General features: G+C 42.9%; 1 non-coding gene across 1 annotated transcript; it reads left to right on the top strand.

Annotated features, from left to right (window-relative positions):
- Nucleotides 1-24,266: 24,266 nt before the first annotated feature.
- Nucleotides 24,267-24,373, top strand: LOC141625715 (small nucleolar RNA R71). The gene has a single exon (XR_012535482.1). It is a non-coding gene; the product is annotated as a small nucleolar RNA R71 (small nucleolar RNA).
- The last annotated feature ends 429 nt before the right edge of the window (nt 24,374-24,802 follow it).

Genomic DNA, 24,802 nt, shown 5'->3' with positions numbered 1-24,802 from the left:
GGAAGAAGAAGATGGCCTCATTGGCCAAGAAAAGAAATTGGGAGAGTTGTCTCCATCTAAGCAAGAGATTTTCAATGATCAACTCAATGAAGTTTGTGGTCTTTGGGACGACGAATTTGAAGGGATCTTTAATCCCTACATTGGGCATGCCATCGATCATGATCAACAACAAGGGCCACGGTCTATTGAGGACCTCTACCATAACAATGAACAAGCTTTTGACTACTTCTTCAAGGTGTTGAGCAACATCAACAACACCTTGAACATGCCTCCTTGACATCTCATCAAGAATGAGAGTTTGGTGGAGTCCTCCCTAAACCACCACTTGTAAATATTTCTAACCCCCTAACTTACTTTTCAATTTTTGTATTGCATTTTTGTCATTTTTGGATTTATTTTTACTTTGATCAAAATAATTGTCATGTAAGAGAGAAGTGAGGGAGGGACTAATGATTTTAATTGATATGTAGTGCTTTACCTTAGTGTGGGGATGGCAATTGCCTAGGCTATTCATGCCTTAGTAGTGCCCCCACAATGAAGAACACAAGATTTAAAAGAAAGAATGATAAGGGAATGCGTTGGTGCACGGATGGAACTGAATCCGTGTACACAAGGACCAATCCGAGCGGATTCCTGAGAATCCGCCCGTCTGAAGAAGATCCGAGCGTCCTGATGAGAAGACGCCCGTCTTGGGCTGAGCTGAAATTGCAAAAATTCTTGACTGTTGAAGAATCCGAGCGGATTTCTGGCAAGACGCCCGTCTCACAGAATCCGTCCGTCTTTTGAACAATCCGCCCGTCTTGCAGCTGAAGAAAAACAAAGAAAAATCTCTGGACAAGAATCCGTCCGTCCTGCACGAAATCCGCCCGTCTCATCTCAGAAGAATCCGAGCGGATTCCCCAGAATCCGCCCGTCTCTAGGCGGGAATTTTGAAAATTTGAAGCTGAAGAATCCGAGCGGATTGCGCCCAATCCGCACGGATTGCCCCTGCGTCCTAAAATTGTCGAGTTCTTTAAATACCCATCCCACCTTCATTCATTCATTCATTCACTCATAAACACTACCCACAACATCAAAACCCTCATCCTCTCCATCTCAAAAACAAAAACCCTCAACAAAACTCACCAAAATCAAATCAAACCATCTTTCAAATAACAAATCAATCACTCCATCTTCATTAACAATCAAAACCAAGCACAAAATCTTCACCTTTGAATTGATTTTTGTTCTCATAAAGGCAAAGCCTTTCACCTTCAAAATCGATTTGGGCATTCTACAAATTGAAGATTTTTGATCTTTTTCTTGGTTAGCTCATCAAATGGCAAGAACAAAGGGAGCAACAAAAGCAAAAGCAAAGGCAACAAAGGCACCAAAGGCTACAACTCTCTCTCAAAGGCAAAAAGCTCTACAAATGAAGAAAGCTTTGGCAATGGTGGTATCAACACCAAGCTTGGTAGTGCAACAACAACAACAAATTCCTATGGAAGCATCACCCTCTACTCCGGTAATTAATCAACTCTTGCATTACCCGGAGGTAACATTCATTTCCGATTCCCATAGAAATACATTTGTCAAGTTTGCTATGAAACAAATTCAATCCACCAAATTCATATGTCAAGATGCTTTAGAGAAGTTGGGTGTTCTTGAACAAACAAGAGTCTTTTTCAATGCCATGGGTTTGAAGAAATTGTTTGAAATGAAGGAAGTAACATACCCCTCCCTTGTCTTGGAATTCTTAAGTTCTTTAAAAGTGACAAAAGTTGAGAATAGGGAAAATATTGAGTTTCGTCTAGCTAACACTAGTAGACGCATTACCTTTCCGGAATTGGGTGAAATTTTGGGTCTTAGCGATGAACATAAATTTTATAAGCAATATGGGAAGTATGATCCCGAGCCTCTTTGGGAGGCAATCTCCGGGAAGAAATTTGAAGATTTTAAAGCTTGTCGTGCTCTTTTGGTCCATCATCCGGGCATAAGAATATGGCACAAAGTTGTGGGAAATACCATAATTGCTAGGAAAGACACCAATCATTTCACGGGACTCGATTTTATTCTCCTTGAATCAACTTTGAATATTGGAAGAATTCACACCAAGCCTTACAATTCTTTGAGGCTATTGGTTGATAGATGGCTCCATGTAGATAGTGGGAAGAAGGGTCAAACCGTAATTGTTAATGGCGGCCTTGTCACGGTCCTAGCCAAGCACTTTGATCCTAATTTCAATAAGGATAGCAAGTACAAGGCTAAGGATGGTGGCCATCTTATTGATATGTCCATCTTGATTAACAAGTTTAAGTGGGTTGCTCACAATCCCCTTGATACCAAGTATGGGTGGCTTACAAGTGAGGCTCGATCATTCACTTTACCCGCAAAGATTTGCCGTCTTAGTGTCCACCGGACCAACTATTTACTTCCCCTATCCGAAGAAGCCGAGTACATCATTCAACAACAAAAGGGTGATCATGAAACTCCCTCCTCTTCCATTGTTATACCGCCTTACCCTTTTGTGTATGAAGAGTTCAAACCGCAAGGAGTTGAAATTGGAAAAGACTATGTAACTCTTCTTATGCAAGCCATGCACAAGCAAGCTTATGAAGATCGGAAGAATGCATATTTGGCTCAATATCCTCCCCTCCTACATCTAGCTAGGCAAGGACTCCTCGATCCATCTTGTCCTTTGCCTAGTTGGGCGGATAAAGAAGCCTTGTTTCCGGGTGCATCTAGGGACGTGGTGGAAGACAATGAGGTTGTTGGAAATGATGAGGAGATTGATGACAACATTGAGGAAGAAGCAAGTGGAGATGAAGAAAGAGATGGTGAAGATAGTGAAGATGGTGATGAAGAAAGCAAAGAAGAAAGTGCCAAGGAAAGTGGCAATGTGACCACTTCTCATGAGGGAAGTGATGGTGATAGTAGCATGATGGAAGACTAGCCTTGGAGATTCCTACTCTCCCACGGTTTGTCTATATCTCTTTGTATTTTATTTCATTTTGATCATTGTTGGTTTAGTCCTAGCAACATCAAAGGACTCACACCTCGGTTCCTTTGAGGTGTTCTCTATTGTTCCCACATTTGTAAAATCCAAAATGACAATCTAGTTTCATGCATAGCATAGTGTGTGCATGAACTCCCCCATGCTTTGACATTAGCAATAGTGTCTTACTTGGTTTGGGGAAGTTAATGCATACACAACGGGAGGTAATCTAAATTATCCTCTCCGTCATAACAAAAACCATGCATCATGTAGTATAGCTTAGTGTAGAATTGCATTTAGTATAGAAATCATGCATCATCTTTGCATAATTTCCATCATTTTGGCCATTGAGGACAATGCCCATATTAGTGTGGGGATGGGAATTCTAACACTTAACTTTTATTCAAAAACCATAAAAATTGAAAAAAATTTCAAAAATCATAAAAATTTGAAAAATTGAAAAACCAAAAACAAGTTCATTTCCTTTGTATATATTGTCTTGTATATATTGTGTTTGTTTACCCTTGTTCACTTTGATTGACTACGCCACATCCGAGACATGAGGATATTGAAGACCGCATGGTATGATCTTTCCAATCTCCTTTTTCCTCTTTATGTTAATGACTATGTGGCTTTATTTTGATTGATGCGGTAAAAACAATGTGAACTTAGGATTGCATTTAGTTTATTTGGCATATTAGTTGGTAGAATCATATGCATTAGGATGTTTATATGCTAGTTGCATCATGGCATGTAGTTGCATGTTAGAAAATTTTGCGAAACCGTCTACTTGGGAAGCTTGACAAGTGTATATAGGCCCTAGTAGATGCTTTTTATTCTTAAGACTTTGCTTGTTAGAATACTTGTAAAACACCCTAGGATGTGTCATGCTAGTATCCTTTGACCCATGGTTTAAGGCCGAGTCAAGAGTACCTTGTGGTGTGATAACTCCTTGGCTACCGTTTATTCCAAGGTGACCCTTGAAACCATGCATACTTCTACCAATTCATCCATGTTCTACCATATTTTTGTCATCAAAGGGAATGGGCACAAAACAAAAAGAAATCAATTTGAGTTCAATGAAATGAAAAGTGAAAGAAAGTTTGCAAAAATGCATCAAATGAAAAGAGGAGCAAAAATAGACTCCTAAAGCTTCAAATACAAGGCACCCTCGTTACTAATTGGGGTGACTTTGAAAATGTTCAAAAAGAAATGCAAAAAAAAAAGTTGTCAAGTATTGAAATGCCAAAAATCAAAAAGAAATGGCAAAGAAAGTGTTCTCAAATGTTATATGCCACAAGAAATTGGGGGGAAAACAAAAATGAAAGCAAACTCCCAAAGTGAAACTCAAATATCTATCGATCCCTTTATCCATCATATCCATTTTTGTGCATGGTAGAGAGGGGACGACCCTTCTTCTTGTCTAGGCAAGAGGGGGAATTCCGCGATCCTCCAGTGTTTCTAACACCATAGGGAGTCTACTCTTGACAAAAGCATTTAACGATTGAGGACAAAGGTACCCTAGCTTGACACATTTTGGAGGTGATTTATTGGTATCCTTCTAGGCTTAGTAGTTTGAACAAATTGCATCTATGAAGGATTGTGTACCCTTGAATTGCTTCCCTTGTAGATAATTTCCGCCACTTAGATGAGGAAAGTGGCTATTCTTTTGTAGATGCATCCATTATGTGTTTTTGTGTGCTTAATGTTTGGATGTGTCGCCATTTTGGCAAGACCCACCTTGCCTTGCAAGAAGGCGTCCTACCTCATGGTTGTCTTGTTGTGAGTTGAAGGGGCGGAGTGAGACCCGCTAATTGTCTCATATCGGCTATTATTATTAGGTTAGGTTAGTATTGGTCCTAGTCTTTGTCACCTCTTTACCCAGGACGAGCAAAGGTTCGGTTTGGGGATATTTGATGTGACCATAATTGGCGCATATTTAGCCCCCGAATTACCATTGTTTCCATGCTTTTTAGTGCCTATTTGGGTCATTTCTTATCTTTAGTTCTTTGTTTTGCATATTCTTTGAGATTTTGATCCCTTGGTAGGAAAGGAGTAAGAATCTTGCATTTTCATGGCAAAACAAGGCTAAATTGATCATATTCAATGACCAAGCATCAAGGAGAGACAAGACTAGAAGGCCTTTGTACATAGCATAGTAGAAGAGCATTGTTGAGAAAAGGATCCTTGAGTCCCCAAGGAAATCCCCAAGGAATTCATGAAGAAAAGGGAAGAAAAAGAAGAAGGAAAGTTGCTGAACTACAATCCGAACGGATTGTAGAGAATCCGTCCGTCCTCGCCAATCCGAGCGTCACGCAAAGGAATCCGCTCGGATTTCCCCTCGCCAATCCGAGCGTCTTGCCCAAGAATCCGCTCGGATCCTTCAGCCCAGATCCGGCCGTCCCGACTCCCATCCGCACGGATCGCAAAGACAAAGACGTTTTCATTCCTCAAGCATCGATAAGAGAAGCCCTTCTCTCGGATAATCCCGGAGGCTCCTTGCTCAACTTAAAAGTGTAATTACTAGTTTAGCCCTTAGTTAACCCTAATGCATCCTCCCTAATTTTCACTATAAATACCCCATTAGTCTAATTAGAGGAGCATGTTCTTCTTATCAATAATTAGTGTAGTTAATATTAATCAAATCTCTCTTCAATATTGTAATCAAATATTAATCAAGTTTTAATCCAAGTTTTAGTTCTTTAATCTCTCTCTAGTTCTTACTTTATTTTGGGTAATTGAAGATTATTTGGGTTATTATTGGGAGATTGACAACCTCTCAATCTAGGATTCAAGTACTTCTATTATTCTTGCTTTATTATTGGAATCATTAGTAGGTATAATCTCTTAATCCCTTTTTAATTATTGCTAATTACTTTCATTTATTCATCATGTTTCATTATGTTAGTATGATTGACAACCTTTCTAGCATGATCAATATGATAATGAGTGAGTAGTCTCTTAGCTAGGGTTTAATGGGTGATTAGGGAAACCAACATGGGGAATGATTCATGCTTAAATTAATATGCTTCCATATCTTATTTGCTTGCTTGTTTTGATCTTAATACATGCACATGTTATATTTGATGAAATGCTAAGCCTATGAATCCTTGCATTTACTATCATCTTCTATCCTTTCAACTTGACTTGTAAGACATAACCCAACTCGAGTCTTGTTAGACCATGCATGTGTTAAGTAGGGAAGATTAAGTCGACATGTAGGTGTTGTACAATCCAAGAGATTCGGCTCCGGGACCCAAACTTTCCTAGGATTGTAAGATATAACCCAACTCAATCCATCACAACAATAATTGCTTGCTTATAATTTGAGAGCATGTTTGTATGATCATATCCCATGATTCCCCTATGAACCCATGACACCCTAGTGCTTTTAATCAATTGTTTACACCCCTTATTTTATTTACCTTGTTAGTTTATTTTCATTGCTATCTTAGTTTAGTAACCTTCTACATCAACCCCATTTGTGACACCCCTAGACACCACTAGTTACAATAGAATCTTCATTTCAATACCCGTCCCTTGGGATCCGACCTTTACTTGCCTCTTTACTAATTGTAGAGTTGTTTGTGAAGTATAAATTGTGTTTTGTATCGACCATTGACCAACGACCACATATGCTTAATTGTGAACACGAAATGGCTCCGATCACTTTTACAAAACCTAAATCCCTGTTTAAGAGAGAAAGCAACCAGTTCATCTTCCTAATCGCATTCTTAGCAATTCCCGGAGTTCAGACGGTCAGTTCTTGTCGTTATTCGTATCGTTGAGTTCCTTGCGTCGAGGGTAAGATCTGTGTACCCTTTTTATTGTTTTTCCCTTGATTTGGTTAAACCCTAATTTAGAGATTGGAGGTTTTTGTGTGTAGTATGTGACATGTAGCCTCTATGTGTTATATGATAGGAGGAGGGTTCGTAGAAGAGGCTTTTTGATACAGCTGTTGATACCGTCTGACTGTTGTGCTTTCCAGGTAGGATTTCCTACTCAGTATTAGTCCCATAATGGGATATTGGTGATGTGTTGTTTTTGGTTGTTTGATATAATGATTGTACTGTGTTTGTGGTTGTGATTGCTGTTGATGGTTCGCGAGGCGTGTCCTCGGCTGAGTGGGGTCACTTGCGGGAGTGACTTCACGCCCTAGTTTCGCCCTTCGTGGAACCCGCCACGGAAGGGGATGTGCACATTAATGGACAGGGTTATCGCTCACTATGTGGAGCGGGGATTTGGTGGGTACGGTGCGGTCCCCCATCGGCGGGCTGGTCCAAAGTGGACAGTCGGGATTGAGATAATGGGAATTGGTTGGTTGTGTGTGTGTGTGTGTGTGATTTAAGTCGTCTATTTATCTCATTATTGTTATACATGTTGATTGTGTGATTAGTACTGACCCCGGTGTTGTTTTGTAAACCTGCGGTGATCCATTCGGGGATGGTGAGCAGATATTGAGCAGGTATTGAGATGAGTACTGGGATAGCTGGGATGCCACGACATGATGATATGAGTCTTCCGCTGTAGCCTTTAGTTTATTTACATTTCAGTTAGATAGTCAGTTTGAAATCATGTATCGTACTTTTGGTTATGTTTTGAGGATTGTATCTATTCACTAAATTATTTATAATAAACATTGTTTCTTTATTGTTGTTTGATTATCATTGCCTCGGGTAACCGAGATGGTAATGTCTTCATACCTGAGTGGTCCTGGTAAGGCACTTGGAGTATGGGGGTGTTACAAATGGTATCGAGCGACGATCCCAAACCCGTAACCAATGAACTTAATGAACATAGGGAGTCAATTAAAATGAACCCGGGGTAAAAGTTGTGGGAGCTATTGCAAAGGCTTGGGAGACGTCCTAAAGTCGCAGGGGTCGCCCTACAACTTTGAACCGGTCACATGGGGGAAGTGTTTGTCGAGTCGTATGTGTGTTTGGTTAACTTGTTTACGAATGTGATGGAATGTGTTAATTGTTGGATGTTGAAGTAGAAAGTTGAGCATGTGAAAGAAAATGGTGATATGAGGAAACTTGTTGATGAGATGATAACATGTTGGATGATTTACAATGTGGCATTTAATAACATGATGAAATGGTTTCGTAGATAGTAGAAAAGATGCGTAGCATGCTTATTATGATATAATGTGGTTTATAAAGTTTAGCATGTTAGCATATGACGTAACATGTGGGTAGCTTCTATGAATTAGTGTTACTCGATCGAGTGGGACTGACTCGATCGGGTGGGTTTTTGGCGATTTTGAGTCCAGAATCGAGTTTTGGGGCACTCGATCGAGTAACTAGGGGTACTCGATCGAGTAGGGGGTCACTCGATCGAGTAGCCTAGATACTCGATCGAGTAGGTAAGAGATCAGAAGGTCTGTTTGGGGTCTGAAGTTTGGGTACTCGATCGAGTACGTGGGGCACTCGATCGAGTCGCCCGTTACTCGATCGAGTGTGTTTGGGAACTCGATCGAGTGGGTTCCGGGCAGCGTGTTTTCGTGTTTTGAGGTTTAGTACGTGTGTTTATATTTACCCTTTCTTATATAGCTTCAAGATGCCGCCCAAGAAGACTGCTTTGTATGCGAGAGCTGAGCTCATGACCATGGATGACATCGTTAAGATGTTAGAGCACCAAAGATGCTCTTCCGAGACCCCGAATAGAGTGAATGAGGACAAGGATAAGAATAAAGAGAAGGAGGTTGATCATTCTAAAATCAGCCTCTATATTGCGAGGTTTAACCCGAAAGAGTACAAGGGAGTTGGGGAGCCTAATCTGCTTGATAGTTGGCTGAGAGAGATGGAGAACATCTTAGACTTGGTTCATTGTCCTGATGAGATGAGAGTGGAACAGTGCGTTCTATCGAGGGAGGCGCGGGCAAGTGGTGGGATTCAGTGAAGGTGAGTGCTAAGGAAATATATACCAACCAAGGCTTACCTGCTATACCTTGGGAGGAGTTTCGTAGGGCTGTGAGAAAGGAGTTTGTACCGGAACATGTGAGGAGTAAGTTGAGAGAAGAGTTTGATGGTTTTAAGATGACTGCTGAGATGTCTGTGGCTGAGTACTACAGGCTATTCAATGAGAAGTCTAGGTATGCTGAGGACATGGGTTTGAGTGAGGAGAATTTGGCATTGAGGTTTGAGAGGGGGTTGACCACCAAGATTATGGATAAGTTACCCGTGGGGATCCTTACTGATGTTAAGGAAGCTTATGAGAGGGCTGGGAGAGCGAAGAGGTTGGTGGAGATGGCTCAGGAGAGGTCAGGTGGTGAGAAGGGGAAGTCCGAGAGCGAGGGTGGTGGCCAATCGAATCACAAGAAAGGCAACCACAATCAGTCTAAAGGATTTTCTTCTGGGTCTGGGTTTAGTGTTGGGGCTTCCTTTGGGCGTGGCCGTGGAAGTGTGAGTAATAGTTAGGGAGTGACCTGCTATGGTTGTGGTGGTGTAGGCCACAAGAGACATGACTCGCACGAGTGCACCGAGATCTTTTCGAGAGACTGCACGAGCTTCGCGAGCAACGAGACCGGTGGATCATGGCCAAACCGGGAAGTCGAGTTACAGTGGAGGCAACCGCAACGGCGGTAATTCTTATCAAAAAACACCGACGAACAACAACAACAATCAAGGGTCGGGTGCTAAGCCGACCGCATCGGCCAAGATCTTGTCCGGGAGGTGGACGAAAGACCAATGGCAAGTTATTCATGATGGAGAAGAAGGCGGTGAGGAAGACGCGCACGTTATCACCGGTACATTCCTTGTTAATGGTATTCCTACCTTTGTTTTGTTCGATTCGAGGGCTTCTCGATCGTTCGTGTCTTGAGTCATGTTAAACAGTTGGGTTTGAGAGTATATGAGTCTATTAGTGAGCAAGTTTTCATACCTTCGGGTGAGTCTGTATCGTGTGGGAGATTGTTTAGAGATGTATCTTTGATAGTTGGGCAAGTTGATTTCCCTGTAGACTTGCTAGAGTTTCCTTTTAACGGTTTTGAGATGATAGTTAGGATGGATTGGTTAGGAAAGTATAAAGCTAAGATAGACTGTCATCAAAAGAAAGTGTCCTTAAGAGGTCCAAAGGGTGTTAGTGTGTCTTATCGTGGGTTTCTAGTCAAACCCAAAGTTAAGTTGATTGCAAATTACCTTGAAGTCTTATCCGAGGAAGGGATGTCCTTTGATCCTGTGCCATGTGAGAGATGACCGGATAGAGATTCGACGATTAATGAGATACCGGTGGTGGGAGAGTTTGCGATGTTTTTCCGAGAGGAGATTCCGGTTGCCACCGAAGAGGGAGATAGATTTCACCGTTGAGTGGAAGCCGGGGGACGGGGCCAATCTCTAAGGCACCGTACCGTATGGGTCCTAAGGAGATGGAGGAGCTTAGGAAGCAGTTGGATGATTTGATAGAGAAGGGATACATTAGACCAAGTGTATCGCCTTGGGGAGCACCAGTTCTTTTCGTGAAGAAGAAAGATGGGAGCTTGAGGTCGTGCATAGATTACGAGGAGGTGAGAACCGTGTGACGATAAAGAACAAGTACCCTTTGCCAAGGATAGATGACCTGTTTGATCGGTTGAGTGGTGCAACAGTCTTTTCTAAGATTGATTTGAGGTCGGGGTACCATCCGGTGAAGATTAGAGAGGTGGACATACCAAAGACAGCTTTCACGTCGAGGTATGGCCATTACGAGTATGTGGTGATGCCGTTCGGGTTGTCTAATGCGCCGGCAGTGTTTATGGATTTGATGAACAGAATCTTCAGACAGTTTTTGGACCAGTTTGTAGTGGTATTCATCGTCGATATCTTAGTCTACTCTAAGACTAAGGAGGAGCATGAGGAGCATTTGAGGATCGTGTTGCAGACTTTGAGGGATCATGAGTTGTATGCCAAGCTGTCCAAGTGTGAGTTCGGTTAGAGAAGTTGCTTTTAGGGCATGTGATCTCTAAAGATGGGGTAGTTGTGGATCCGGCGAAGATTGAGGCAGTGACAAAGTGGGAAGCACCAAAAAATGTTGCTGAGGTTAGGAGTTTCTTGGGTTTAGCTGGATACTACAGACGGTTCGTGAAAGATTTCTCCAAGATAGCTAGACCGATGACAGCGTTGATGAGGAAAGAGAACAGGTTTCGTTGGGATGAGAGTTGTGAGACGGCGTTCCAAACATTAAAGGAGCGTTTGACCACGCTCTGTCCTAGCATTGCTGAAGGGAGCGAGAATTTGGAGGTTTATACGGATGCCTCGAAGAATGGGTGGGATGTGTGTTAATGCGAATGGTAAAGTGATTGCCTATGCTTCTAGGCGATTTGAAGCCTTATGAGGAGAATTACCCTACCCATGATCCGAGTTGGGTGCGGTGGTGTTTGCTCTCAAGATTTGGAGACATTACCTTTATGGAGCAATCTTTAAGGTATTTTCTGATCACAAGAGTCTTAAGTACATCTTCACGCAGAAGGAGTTGAACATGAGATAGAGGAGGTGGATGGAGTTGTTTGGCGATTACGACATGGAAATCATCTACCATGAAGGGAAGGCCAATGTTGTTGCTGATGCTTTGAGTAGGAAGAGTGTACATTCCTTGTGTACAGCTCTATCTTTGATGAGGTTGAGGGATGAGGTAGCGAGCTTTAGGATACATATGATGCAGAAAGGAGATGCCATGGGTGATATGACAGTACAGCTTGAGTTTTACGATGATATTCGAGGTAAACAGGCTTTGGATCCTAAGATAGTTGAGTGGAGAGCTGGAGTAGAGAAAGGGACAGTGTCCCGCTTTTCTATTCATACAGATGGTAGTTTGAGGTTTGATGGTAGGTGGTGTGTTCCTAATGATGAGGAGTTGAAAAAGACGATCATGACAGAGGCGCATTGCACACCATATTCAGTTCATCCAGGTGGAGACAAGCTATACAAGGATTTGAAGAAAACGTTTTGGTGGCCTGGGATGAAGAAAGAGACAGCTGAGTTTGTGTCCCGTTGTTTGACATGCCAGAGAGTTAAAGGGGAACAGAGACGACCACAAGGTAAGATTCAGTCTTTAGAGGTGCCTGAGTGGAAGTGGGAATCCATTTCCATGGATTTCATTGTGGGTTTGCCTAAGAGTCAACAAGGTAACAACAAGATTTGGGTGATAGTGGATCGTCTGACCAAGTCAGCTCACTTTGTTCCAATGAAAGATACATGGACTAAGGCACAGTTGGCTATGGCCTATCGAAAGAACGTGCTTAAGTTACATGGAGTTCCTAAGGACATAGTGTTTGACAGAGATGCGAGGTTTATATCGAGGTTTTGGAAAGAGTTGCAGGAATCGTTGGGAACAACTTTGAAGATGAGTACAGCATTTCATCCCGCGACAGACGGGCGGACGAGAGAACAATCAAGACTCTTGAGGATATGTTGCGAGCTTGTGTGATGGATTTTGGTGGTAGGCTGGGAGCGGAGGTTGGACTTGATAAAGTTTTATTACAACAACGACTATCACACCGGTATTGGTATGGCACCGTTTGAGGCCTTGTATGGGAGGAGATGTAGGAGTCCAATCTTTTGGGACGACATCTTGAGGCGATGGTTTTAGGACCAGAGATGGTGCATGAGATGGTGGAACAGATTAAGATGATCGGGGAAAGGATGAGAGCGACTCGGACGACAAAAAGAGTTATGCGGATCTACATCGCCGGGATATAGAGTTTCAAGTTGGGGACAAGGTTCTTTTGAAAGTTTCTCCTATGCGCGGAGTTATGAGATTTGGGAAGAAAGGCAAGCTAAGTCCGAAGTTTATAGGGCCTTATGAGATCTTAGAGCGAGTTGGGAAGTTGCTTATCGCCTGGCTTTACCAAATGCGTTAGAGAGAGTGCATAATGTGTTTCATGTATCGCAAGTGCGGAAGTATGTGAGTGACCCGTCACATGTGTTAGAGGCAGAGAGCTTAGAGCTAGATGAGTCCTTATCATATCTTGAGGTGCCTAAACAGATTCTAGACCGAAAGGTTAGAAAGACTAGGGGTGGTGAGACAGTTTTGCTCAAAATCCTTTGGTCTAACCACGAGACCGAGGAAGCTACATGGGAGCCAGAGGAAGCTATGAAAGAGCGTTACCCTTTCCTCTTTGATCAGGTATGTATGGTTACGGGGACGTAACCTTGTTTCTTTTAGGGGGGTAGGAGATGATCGCGAGCAGTTTTAAGAGTTTTATACACCTTTTATATGTAGTGTCGGTATGTTTGTCGGGATGAGTTGGGTTAGTATCATGTTTTATGTTAAATTTTGCTTGGCTTTTGAGTCGGGAATGTTGTGGGAGTACCTTTGTTTAGTAGTGGTTTGAACTTCCGGGACGAAGTTCCTTTTAAGGAGGGAAGACTGTAATACTCCGTATTTATAAGTCTTGGGGTACTCTATCGAGTAGGCCTTACTCTGTCGAGTAAGGGTAAGTTGCGAAATAAAATAGTTTCTGACCTGTTGGGTACTCGATCGAGTAGCTGGGGTACTCGATCGAGTAAGGGGGTACTCGATCGAGTGTCCGGTTTTACAAGGAGTTTTCTCGGGTTTTGTTAATTATGCGATTAAGGTATTTAAGTTTCGTCGTCATTGTTTTAAATCACTTTTACAAAACCTAAATCCCTGTTTAAGAGAGAAAGCAACCAGTTCATCTTCCTAATCGCATTCTTAGCAATTCCCGGAGTTCAGACGCTCAGTTCTTGTCGTTATTCGTATCGTTGAGTTCCTTGCGTCGAGGGTAAGATCTGTGTACCCTTTTTATTGTTTTTCCCTGGATTTGGTTAAACCCTAATTTAGAGATTGGGGGTTTTTGTGTGTAGTATGTGATGTGTAGCCTCTATGTGTTATATGATAGGAGAAGGGTTCGTAGAAGAGGCTTTTTGATACTTTGTTGATACCGTCATTGTTGTGCTTTCCAGGTAGGATTTCCTACTCAGTATTAGTCCCATAATGGGATATTGGTGATGTGTTGTATTTGGTTGTTTGATATAATGATTGTACTGTGTTTGTGGTTGTGATTGCTGTTGATGGTTCGCGAGGCGTGTCCTCGGCTGAGTGGGGTCACTTGCGGGAGTGACTTCACGCCCTAGTTTCGCCCTTCGTGGAACCCGCCACGGAAGGGGATGTGCACATTAATGGACAGGGTTATCGCTCACTATGTGGAGCGGGGATTTGGTGGGTACGCAGCTGCGGTCCCCCATCGGCGGGGTCCAAAGTGGACGTCGGGATTGAGATGATGGGAATTGGTTGGTTGTGTGTGTGTGTGTGTGTGACGCTTAAGTTTGTCTATTTATCTCATTATTGTTATACATGTTGATTGTGTGATTAGTCGACCGGTGTTGTTTTGTAAACTGCGGTGATCCATTCGGGGATGGTGAGCGAGATATTGAGCGGTATTGAGATGAGTCTGGGATAGGCCGGGATGCCACGACATGATGATAGAAGTCTTCCGCTGTAGCCTTTAGTTTATTTACATTTCAGTTAGACAGTCAGTTTGAAATCATGTATCGTACTTTTGGTTTGGTTTTGAGGATTGTATCTATTCACTAAATTATTTATAATAAACATTGTTTCTTTATTGTTGTTTGATTATCATTGCCTCGGGTAACCGAGATGGTAATGTCTTCATACCTGAGTGGTCCTGGTAAGGCACTTGGAGTATGGGGGTGTTACAGCGTTACTGCGGATTCTATAACTGAGGCTGAGTACCTTGCAGCGTCTGAGGCTGCGAAGGAAGCTGTTTGGATTAGGCAATTCATGGAGGGGCTAGGAGTAGTCCATTCCGCCAAAGATCCTATCACTCTATATTGTGATAACAGTGGAGCTATTTTTCAAGCAAAAGAGCCTAAGTCTAGTAACAAATCTAGACACATTGAAAGGAAATACCATGTAATTAGAGATTATGTGGAAAGGAAGGAAATTGACATTTGTAATGTTGGGACAGATGATAATATTGCTGATCCTTTAACCAAGCCTTTATCAAAGGCTAAGCATGATGGTCATGTCGTCGCTATGGGATTGAGACGAGTACCATATTTTCTTTAGATTATGGATATGTATTAATTGGACAGTGTATCTTTTATTATATATATGATAATCACATTCATTGTTTTCGTATTCATTCTTTTATGAATCTTTTATTTAGTGTGACTAAATTTTAATACCTTGTTTATCTGAATAAGTTGTGGAGACAATGTTGAACACTATTCAAGTGAATAAGATGAACATTGTATTTTGTCCCTAGTCACTTAATGAGGTGACGTCTCGGAGTGACTAGATTGTAAGTCGATTGATGGTTGTTCAACACCATAAGGTGATATGCGATGACTGGTCGATTATATAGGCAGAGAGTGTGACACTTTGCCGGACAGTAACTGACACGGCTATCGCAACCCTATCAAAGATAAAACCTAATGGTCTCAACTAAAATGTAGCAGAGGCAGTCGAGTATCGAATCCACAGGGAGGTAAAGTAATTATCAGCTGTCTAATTCTAGTCCTAAAGTAACAATTGGGGGGGGGGGGGGGGGTTGTTGAATTGATATCTAAACTACGAGATTTAGAGGAAAGAGAAATAAAAGTAAGAGCAATAAGAGCAGGAAAATCGGTTTAAACTATCAAGAAGAGAGGGACATGTCGGGATTTCGGTTCACTACGGTAGTCCAGTGACTCAGCTGTAAATGATTCAGACGAACTAATGTGAGACGGATGTTGAAAGGTCCTTTCGGTCCGCTTTCTATCCTAAATTACCACTAACTTAACTTTCATCCTCATTAAGGTAGTCTACTGTTCATAGCAGGCCTATTTAGTCTAATCTTTCGATCTATGATTAATTTTAGCCAGATTAAAGGGTGACATAGAAGCGTGCACTCAACTAAGTCGAATAAATACAATTAAATTGCTATGGGGACATGGTCTCACAACTAATTCATCTAATTCATTTACTACATCATCACATTTCTACCGCAGATCCCCTAATCCCAACATGAAAGGGGTTTAGCCACTCATATTACTAATTAAACTAACAGCAATTAAGTTCTCAGCAGTAAACATTATGAAATAAGCGATAAATTGCATAAAAGAAAATTAGGGCAGAAGGATAATCGAAGTAAACAAACAATTAAAAGCAAACAAATGATTAATTATTATTAAGAAGGAGAAAGGAATTACAATCCAAGCGAATGCGGCGTAAAGAACACAAAATCCGAGTGAAAACAATCCCAAAGCAAGGTTACAGTGAAGAGGAATGATGTACGTAGCAAGGTTTAACAGTAGAGAGTTATATAAAATAAAAGATGATGAAAATTAACCTAGTAAAGCGTGCTTAAATAGCAAAATAATTAAGTTTAGCGAAATAAACACTCACGTGGGCTGATTAAAGCCCATAACCATCAAAACCACTCGATCGAGTGGATTAAAACCACTCAATCGACCAAATCCTCAGCCAAATCTACTCGATCGACCAGAAAGTCACTCGATCGAGTAGATGGCCTTTCTGCAAGCTAAGGGTCGAGTACAAAAGTGCTCGATCGACCATCTTGGGGTGTAGAAACCACTCGATCGAGTGGAAAAACTGCTCGACCGAGTGCTTCATCTTCTTTTCAGCTCAAGTCCGCCACCGAATGCCTCTTAATGCGTGCCACGACACTTCCAAATATAGTATCTCACTCTAGAACAATCCTGTCTCCTCTAAATGCATGCAAAAAGGACGAAAAAGGGTACGATTCCACTACTTTCGCGTTCATTTCTACAAAATGGACAAAACGAACCAAAGTAGCCAATTCGGGGCAAAATACCATAAAAACAGTATGAAAATGCATAGAAATACGCGCTGGAATAGGCTAAAAAGACTATACAATAGGCACGTATCAAATCTCCCCAAACCGAACCTTTACTCGTTATCGAGTAAACTCAAAACTAAACTAATGGAACGGAAATGATAACTCAGAGCTAGCTTAACTTGTCTACTTGAACCAATTTAATGCAACAAAAACTAACAGTTAAAGCTAAGCAGTCAATATGCAAACGAGTTATAAGTCATTCGTAAATATAGTGACCTATCGACCTTGCAAGACCAACAAAATCGGACTCTCTCGTGGTCACTCTTCTCTCATGAAGCAAAGGGTGAATGTTATATGTAAAAGAGAAGAGAAGAGACAGTCACTCACCTAACTGCGACCTACATAGCATGCATGCAACAAAAATGAAAGACAATTCAAGTACTAATGCACACACTCCAACCAATAATGTCCGTCACAGCCGAGGGCTTACAAATAGTTTGGGAATAGTGAGGTTCAGGTGAGAAAAGGCAAAACATGTTATGGAAATGTGGAGGTAAAAGCGTCAAGCTAGTTCCTAACAGGACCATAATGAAACCATCCAAATCTCAACTGACTGAAAAATAGAATGCAAGTGCCTTTCATTTGGCACACAACTCACTAAACTCAAACACACTCTCCTCAAAAATATGGAATAAAGCGGAGGAGTCAGACGGTCACAAACTTCCCTTTTTTAACACCGTCTGAAATAGCTAGCTGAAACAAACAACCTTTTTTTTCTTCTTTCTTTCTTTTCCTGTTCACGTTCCAGCCTCTTTTTTTTTTTTTTTTCATTTCATTTTTTTTTTCTTTTTTTTTTCTTTTCACTTTCACGTTTTTTTTCTCTTTTTTTTTTCAATACTCTTTTTCTTTTCTTTTCCTCCTTCCATAATACTTACACCAACTCCGAAACAAGAAACACGGACCAAACTGCAATGGAAAATATACCGCAAAAGAACATACTAACTAGCTTGACTGGGCAGGCTTAGTTTGGAATGTAGCTAATGGGTCAAAAAGGCAAATTTGGCTAATGTGGAGCTAGATGGGTGAAAAATATAAGGGAAAGGGAAATTTGCAAGCACCTCCCTACATGTGACACCAACCACAAACCCGAATATGTGCATTTGACGAGAAATTGAATGTTATAAATGTGCAAAAAAAGACGAACATGCTATGCAAGGAGTACTACTCAAAATTCCTAATGAACTGGTCATGAATGTCACCAGTTATGGGCTCTAATATCTCAGAATTTTTAAGTAGGTTGCCAATTTATCAGGTCAAGTCTAAACAGTCAGCTATATTTGAACAAAAACTCGTAGACTATGCGTATGACAAAGCTAATAACTATCAATAAAAGTGCAAGGCTCAAGCAAAATGACAAGTTATAGTGCAATTTCATCACGGAAATCGACCGTTCCGACTCAACCTATATGCAAAAATAAACGTGAAATTTTTGAATTTTTGAAATTTTCTAATTTTTTGGATTTTTGATGGAAAATAAAGAACAATGCAAGCTGAAAAGTAAACGTGAATGCAAAAACAGATGCTGATGCAGACTCAAAAGGATGCAATACCCTCCCCAAACCAAAACGGACAACGCCCTCATTGTCCTCCAGCATACACCAGCAGATATATACAGGGGAACGGGAATATACAACCAGCAAAATAAAAACCATAAAATAAAGGAGACAAAATAAAAGAGTAAGAGATACATACAAAATACGAACTTCCCCAAACCAGCCAGAAAACTGGGGAAGTGAGTAGACCAGTAGCTACTCGTCGTCGTCGTCACTGCTCTCACGGCCAACCTCCGCCCTGTACTCCAGGTCTCTCTCCTCTTCTCTCCTCCTCCGCTCCTCAGCGCGAGCTCTCTCCACTACCACCTCTGGGTCCTCCTCTTCCTCCTCGTCAGAAACCGGGTACCCCTCAGGTGGGTACCGGAAGAAGGAAGGGTGTGGCCAACCCTCCGGGATTGGTCTGTGTCGCCGCAAGTGGTACTTGTACAGAGGGTGTAAGGCAAGAGCCATGTCCCTCTCCATACGAGCCTGACGCTCTGCAATCTCACACAACAAACCGTAAACGGCGCCCCCTTGGTCCAGGACCGCGGGCGCCACAAAGGGAGGAGGTAGTCTAAAAGTAGCCGGTAAAACCGGCTCAGTCTGTGTCTTGTCAGTGGGGGGTGGAGTAGGAGTGGTAGTAGTAGTGGGAGTAGGGGTCGGATCGGGAGTAGCCGTGGAAAGCTGGGTACTCCCGGAAGGTGTGGACCCCTCTCCAGTCTCAAGTCGCCGCTTCTTGGCGGCAGGTGCATCAGGAGTAGGTCTGGGTGGAAGGTGAAGGAGAGGTAGTGGTGACAGACGGTGGCCCTTTGCAACAGTAGGCAAGGGCTCAAGATGGGGGAGAGTCGACAGGGTAAGTCAACAGACAAGGAGCCGTCTATCTTCCAAGTCTGGTAGTCTGGGGTGAGCCAATGCTGAGAGAGCATGGCATCCAGACTCAGTAGCCTCTCTCCAGCGAGGTACTGTAAGTCACGAGGCCAAACGGGGAAAAGGCGACGGGCAAGAATGGTGGCTATGCCACCGCAGGCAATGGTCCCCGCCTCCTTCTTCCCCTGGCTCAGAAGGTACTGGGCGGTCAAGTAGGCAATGTTGAGGGTGAAGGGACCCTCGCAGTCGACGTTCAGGTAACCGCCCAGGATGGAGAGCTCGCTGTTGGTAATGTTGTTCGGCTCCTTTCGGCCGAAGATAGTGCTCCCCATCAGTCTAAGGAAAACACGGATAGGGGGTAGGTGGACCTGATGGAGCTTTCGCTCCTGAAAAGTGGTCTGGGCCAGACACCGCCAAAGCTTACGGTAGACCTTCCTCGAGGCAGCGGTCAAGCCCCTAGAGGAAAGGTCAAGTAACCTACCAAACTCCCCTAGTGTCATCGGAAAGGTCCGGTTAAACAACCGGAAGGACACTGAAAGGCTCTCGGGGTCAGTCTCGTGTGCCCCGGGGGAGAAGGTAAAAGAGCTGAGAAACTCGAGGCTCAGCTCTAAAAAGGTACGGCCTCTCATAGTGATGAGGCCAGGCATCCCCGTGGCCCGTAATAAGTCACAAACCGACTCGTAAATACCGAGTCTCGTAAGCGCCTATTCCTCTAGAAATCGGGAAGGTACATGCACACACTTAAGCAGGTTATAAAATTTTGTACGGTGTAAAGCGTTGACGAATAATACCTGCGGATAATCTGGGTGAGGGTCGAGGGAGGTGTCCCCTCGGACCGTAACAGTGCCAGAAGTAGAAGTTGAAGCAGAAGCAGCAGCTTTTGAAGTGCTAGGAGCGGAAGTAGAGGTAACAGGAGCTGGCGTAGCTCGAGACTGTCTACGACCCCGGCCTCTGGAACTCAAGGCAAAAGCTCGTGAAGCGACGGTGTGAGGAACCAGGGCTGCTCTGAAGGCAGCTGCGACTGCTGGCGAGTCCGCCACAGGTGTAAAAACAGGGGGTGGTGCAGAGGTAGTGGCTACTGTGGTCACCGCTGAAGAGGAACTAGCAGCAGTGCTAGCTGTGGTGGTGACCGTAGAGGAAGAGGTAGCCTGAACTGTGCTAGCAGCTGAGCTAGCTGGAGTAAAAACCGTCCCTGCAGCTGAAACTAGGAACACAGGGGTTGTAGTGGTCACTAAAGTGGAGACAGTGGCAACAGCAGGGGCCACTGTCTCACTCGAGGACGGGCTAGAAGTGGTACTAGTAGAAGGTAAAGTACTGCTAACCGTGGCTAAAACAGCATGTAAAACCAGCATGTGGCAGCATATAAATCCCCTAAAAGTCGAAAAATTCGACTCTACAGCATTGAATTCCCAACAATCCTCAAACAAATTCGAATTACAGCATGTAATGGCGATAGGGGACGGGAGTGGTAGTTAACAATAGCATCAAGTGAGAACAACTGAGGTTAATCAAAGCAATGCAGCATATAAATCGTATGACAGTCGAAAAATTCGACTTAAACAACCCTAATCGCAGTTTCTGTACAAAGGTTCAGTGAAAACATATCTAGGCATCGACGGGAGTGCGATTTCAGTTAACGATCAGCAGCAAAATCGCAACAAAGATGCTAACTAGGCAAGTTACAGCAGCAAACCCGAAGTGACAGTCGAAAAATTCGACTGTCCTGAACTCAATCACAGAAATCATGTGAAATTCGAAAAGAATACAAATAACAGCGAGGAATTGGGAATTATGATCATCAAGCAGGAAAGATAAGGGCAACAAACACAATCAAGTCGAAAAGAATCGACTAAACAGGGATTTCGAACCCCTCTTTCAATTTCACCTCATAAAATTAGAATTAATCGAAATTAAAATGCAAGAGGAAGGAAGAAACACTTACTTGATGATAAAAGACCTACAAATGCAATTAATCTTCAAATAAACAAGCAACAATAGGCGATTTTTCGAGCTAAAACCGCAAACCCTAAAACCCTCTTAAAAACGAGAAAATGAACACAAATTAAAGGGAAAATAAGGGGCTTTTGACGATTAATATGCAAACAATGGAATGTAGGAAGCGGATTTGGTGATTTGGGCAAGCAATTGGGGATTTGGGAGAGTTGAATCGCAATTTAGGGTTTGTTAGACGAAAATTTAGGGGAAAATGAAAGTTAGAACAAAACAATAGAGTATAAGGCGAAAAACTCCCTGTGTCCTGTTCATTTCACTCGCTCGAGTGGTTTTAAACCACTCGATCGAGCACTTTTATGCTTCAGTTGCTCGATCGAGTAGAATTCTACTCGATCGTGAAGTCTCCCTTTTTGCTTTACTCGATCGACCTGCAGGAGTGCTCGATCGACCATATTTGCACTCGATCGAGTACAAGAAGTACTCGATCGAGTTCTTTTCTCGCGTAATGCTCTTTAATTTCGTCATTTCTTCCTTGGAATGCGTAAAACTTCCCCAAACCTGCATAAGAACACGTGCAAAAATTTCCCAAAATACCAAATACGCATAAGAACAGTCTATAGTCTTACGTCTATGCTAAAAACTGTCTAAACTAATTGTCCTAATTAATACGCAATAAAACAAATTCAAAAGAAATTCAAAAATTATCTATTACAAAGTGTTACACGGGGCATTTCCCCGCTTAATTCCCAACAAATTTCAGCAGCCCCTCGGAGGGCTCCTGACTGGAGGACGTCATCTCAGCAACATTGACTATCCTCTTCAACTTCCATGAGCATGAATTATCACTTGAAACGGTAGGAGGAGAGTAGTTCACATCCACATAAGCGCGAACTTTCCTCGTCCTTGCTCCTTTATCACCAGCTTTAGCGTCATCATCTTCAATTTGATTGATAATAATTACACCATGTCCTTTGACAGTTCCTTCATTGCTTTCATCTGTACTTGCAGCGAGGAAAACAGACGAACTTTCCTCCTTTTTGCTCTCAGTCTGAGGCGGAGGGTTAACAATAGCAGCACAATTATCCAAATTTTCATCTGGAGTGTCAATAATAGGATCAATAGAAGAGACAGCATTGCAAGGCTGGGCTTGCATGGGAGCTCTCCGGAACTTGGACTGATGAAAAATCAGCTCCTCATCCCCTACCTGGAAAGTCAAAGTCTTCCCCCCGACGTCTATAACTGCACGGGCAGTAGACAAAAATGGTCTCCCTAAAATGATAGGGGTGTGTGCATCTTCGGAGATGGCTAAGACAACAAAATCAACGGGAATAAAGAACTTCCCGATCTGAACAGGTACGTCTTCTACTACACCTAGTGGCCGTGATAAACTACGGTCGGCCATCTGGACAGTCATGTTGGTGCAACTCAGCTTTGTCAAACCGAATCTCTTAGCTAGAGACAACGGTAAGACACTCACGCTAGCGCCTAAATCGCATAGCGCGTTATCAATCAAATGCATACCGAGATGACAAGGGATCGAAAAACTACCCGGGTCTGATTGTTTAGGGGGTAACTTGTTTTGAAATAGGGCTGACCCCACCTCAGTCAAAGCTACTGTCTCACTATCATTAATAGTCCTCTTACGCGATAAAATTTCTATCATAAACTTTAAATAAGAGGGTACCTTTGTCAGCAATTCAGTGAATGGCACAGTGACTTCCAAGCTCTTCAGAAGTTCGACAAATTTGCCGAATTGTTGATTAGCTTTAGTATTCTGCAGCCGCCTCGGGAAGGGATTCGTGATAGTTATCTCAAGTCCCTTGTTTCTCGCTTCCAATGTATCTTCCAGTGCAAGTTCTGTATCATTTGGACGCTTCTTACCTCTCGAAAGAGGTCTTTCCGGTGATATCTCACTTAAACGAGCACTAGCAGGCTCTCGAATAAGCTTCCCGTCATCAATACTACTTGATCGACCAATTTCCTCATTCGATCGAGCAGTTTCTCCTTCAGAATCAGTCGATGAGTAAAATTCCCACTCGATCGACCAACTCCACTTTCTGCTTCACTCGATCGAGTAGAATAACTACTCGATCGACCAGTCTGCTCTTCCTGTTCACTCGATCGAGTGGAAAAACCACTCGATCGAGCACTTTCGCCTTCAGTTCTGCTCGATCGACCACCTGTAATCAGTCGATCGAGCACTTGCTTTGCCGTGACCTTATTTTCTTCGTCAGAACACTGTTCACCATCAGTTTTAGCCTTCCTCGGGTCTGATTTCAACACTTTCGGTCCCTCATAAGAAAGACCGCTTCTCAATTCTATCAGATTTACCGTCTCATGTGGATTCTTCTCATTTTGAGTCGGTAAATGGCCCTGCTTTCTCGAGGATTGATTCGCGGCTAGTTGGGCAACTTGAGTCTCAAGTGCCTTTATGGACGCGTCCTTCTGTTGATCGCTTGAGTTTCTTTGTTGATCACTCAGCTGAAACTGCTTTGTAAGGGCTTGCATCATGGACTTAAGCTCACCAATTTCACTCACCGCGCCGGAAGATGATGCACCATGATTAAGAGGATTGAAAGACGGAGGCTTCTGAAAGCCTTGTTGATTCTTGTGTGGAGGAATATACGGCTGCTGCTGGTTCGGAGGAGGAGTAGGATTGAGCACATTTTGACTACTCCACCTCAAATTGGGATGGACGTTCGGCTCGTAATAAGTGTTTGTCTGCCTGTAATGTTGAAAGGCAGCACAAGACTCATAGGAGTTGGGACAATGATCTGAAACATGTCCCTCTCCTCCACATCTTCTACAGACGAAAGGACCGTCTGACACAGCATTCACCTGATACATCCCTCCTTTGGAAACTCCTCCCAATTCATACTTATCAAACCTCGCCGTGAGAGCTTCAAATGCAGCTACAGAAGAAGATTCAGCAGCTCTCCTTTGATTTCCCCTTGAATTCCCATACTCAGCTTTATGGGTGGCTAAGTCATCAATGATCTTCCACCCCTTAGTCTCTCCCATGTTCTCAGCAAATCGGCCATTGGCTGCAGCATCCAAAATAGCCCTCTAATCGTCATACAGCCCGTTATAGAACTGATTGCATAAACTCCACTTTTTGAAACCATGGTGCGGAATGGTTCGCACCAGCTTCTTGAAACGGACCCATGCTTCATGAAAGTTCTCATCAGGTCCCTGTTTAAAGCTCGTGATCTGAGCTCTAATGGCATTAGTCTTCGATGCAGAGAAGTACTTCCTGTAAAATGCTAAAGCCGGAATTCCGATCGATTATCCCATGAGCGGCTCGGTCCGGATCCCTATACCACTCCCTTGCAGCATCGCGGAGTGAGAAAATAAACATGGTTTCTTTTATCTGATCCTGAGTCACACCAGTCGGCGGGGGTATAGAGCAGCAATAATCGATAAAAATCTCCATATGCTTGGCTGCATCTTCATTTGCAGCTCCCCCGAATTGGTTTCTCTCAACCAAGTTAATATAGGAAGGCTTTGGCTCGAATTTTCTTGCCTCCCCTGGTAGTTCGAACCCTTTGTAGAGATTCGCAGCTGTCGGCTCAGAGTGACTGGTAATAGTTGCTTCTTCGGCCATTTCTGGAAAGTCCGGAGAAGTGACGGTTTAAACTGATGAAGTAGAAACTG

This window comes from Silene latifolia, chromosome X (genome assembly GCF_048544455.1).
Source record: "Silene latifolia isolate original U9 population chromosome X, ASM4854445v1, whole genome shotgun sequence".
Classification (NCBI taxonomy): domain Eukaryota; kingdom Viridiplantae; phylum Streptophyta; class Magnoliopsida; order Caryophyllales; family Caryophyllaceae; genus Silene; species Silene latifolia.
Note: the sequence above shows the minus strand (reverse complement) of the source record. Positions and strands in the feature narration are given on the sequence as shown.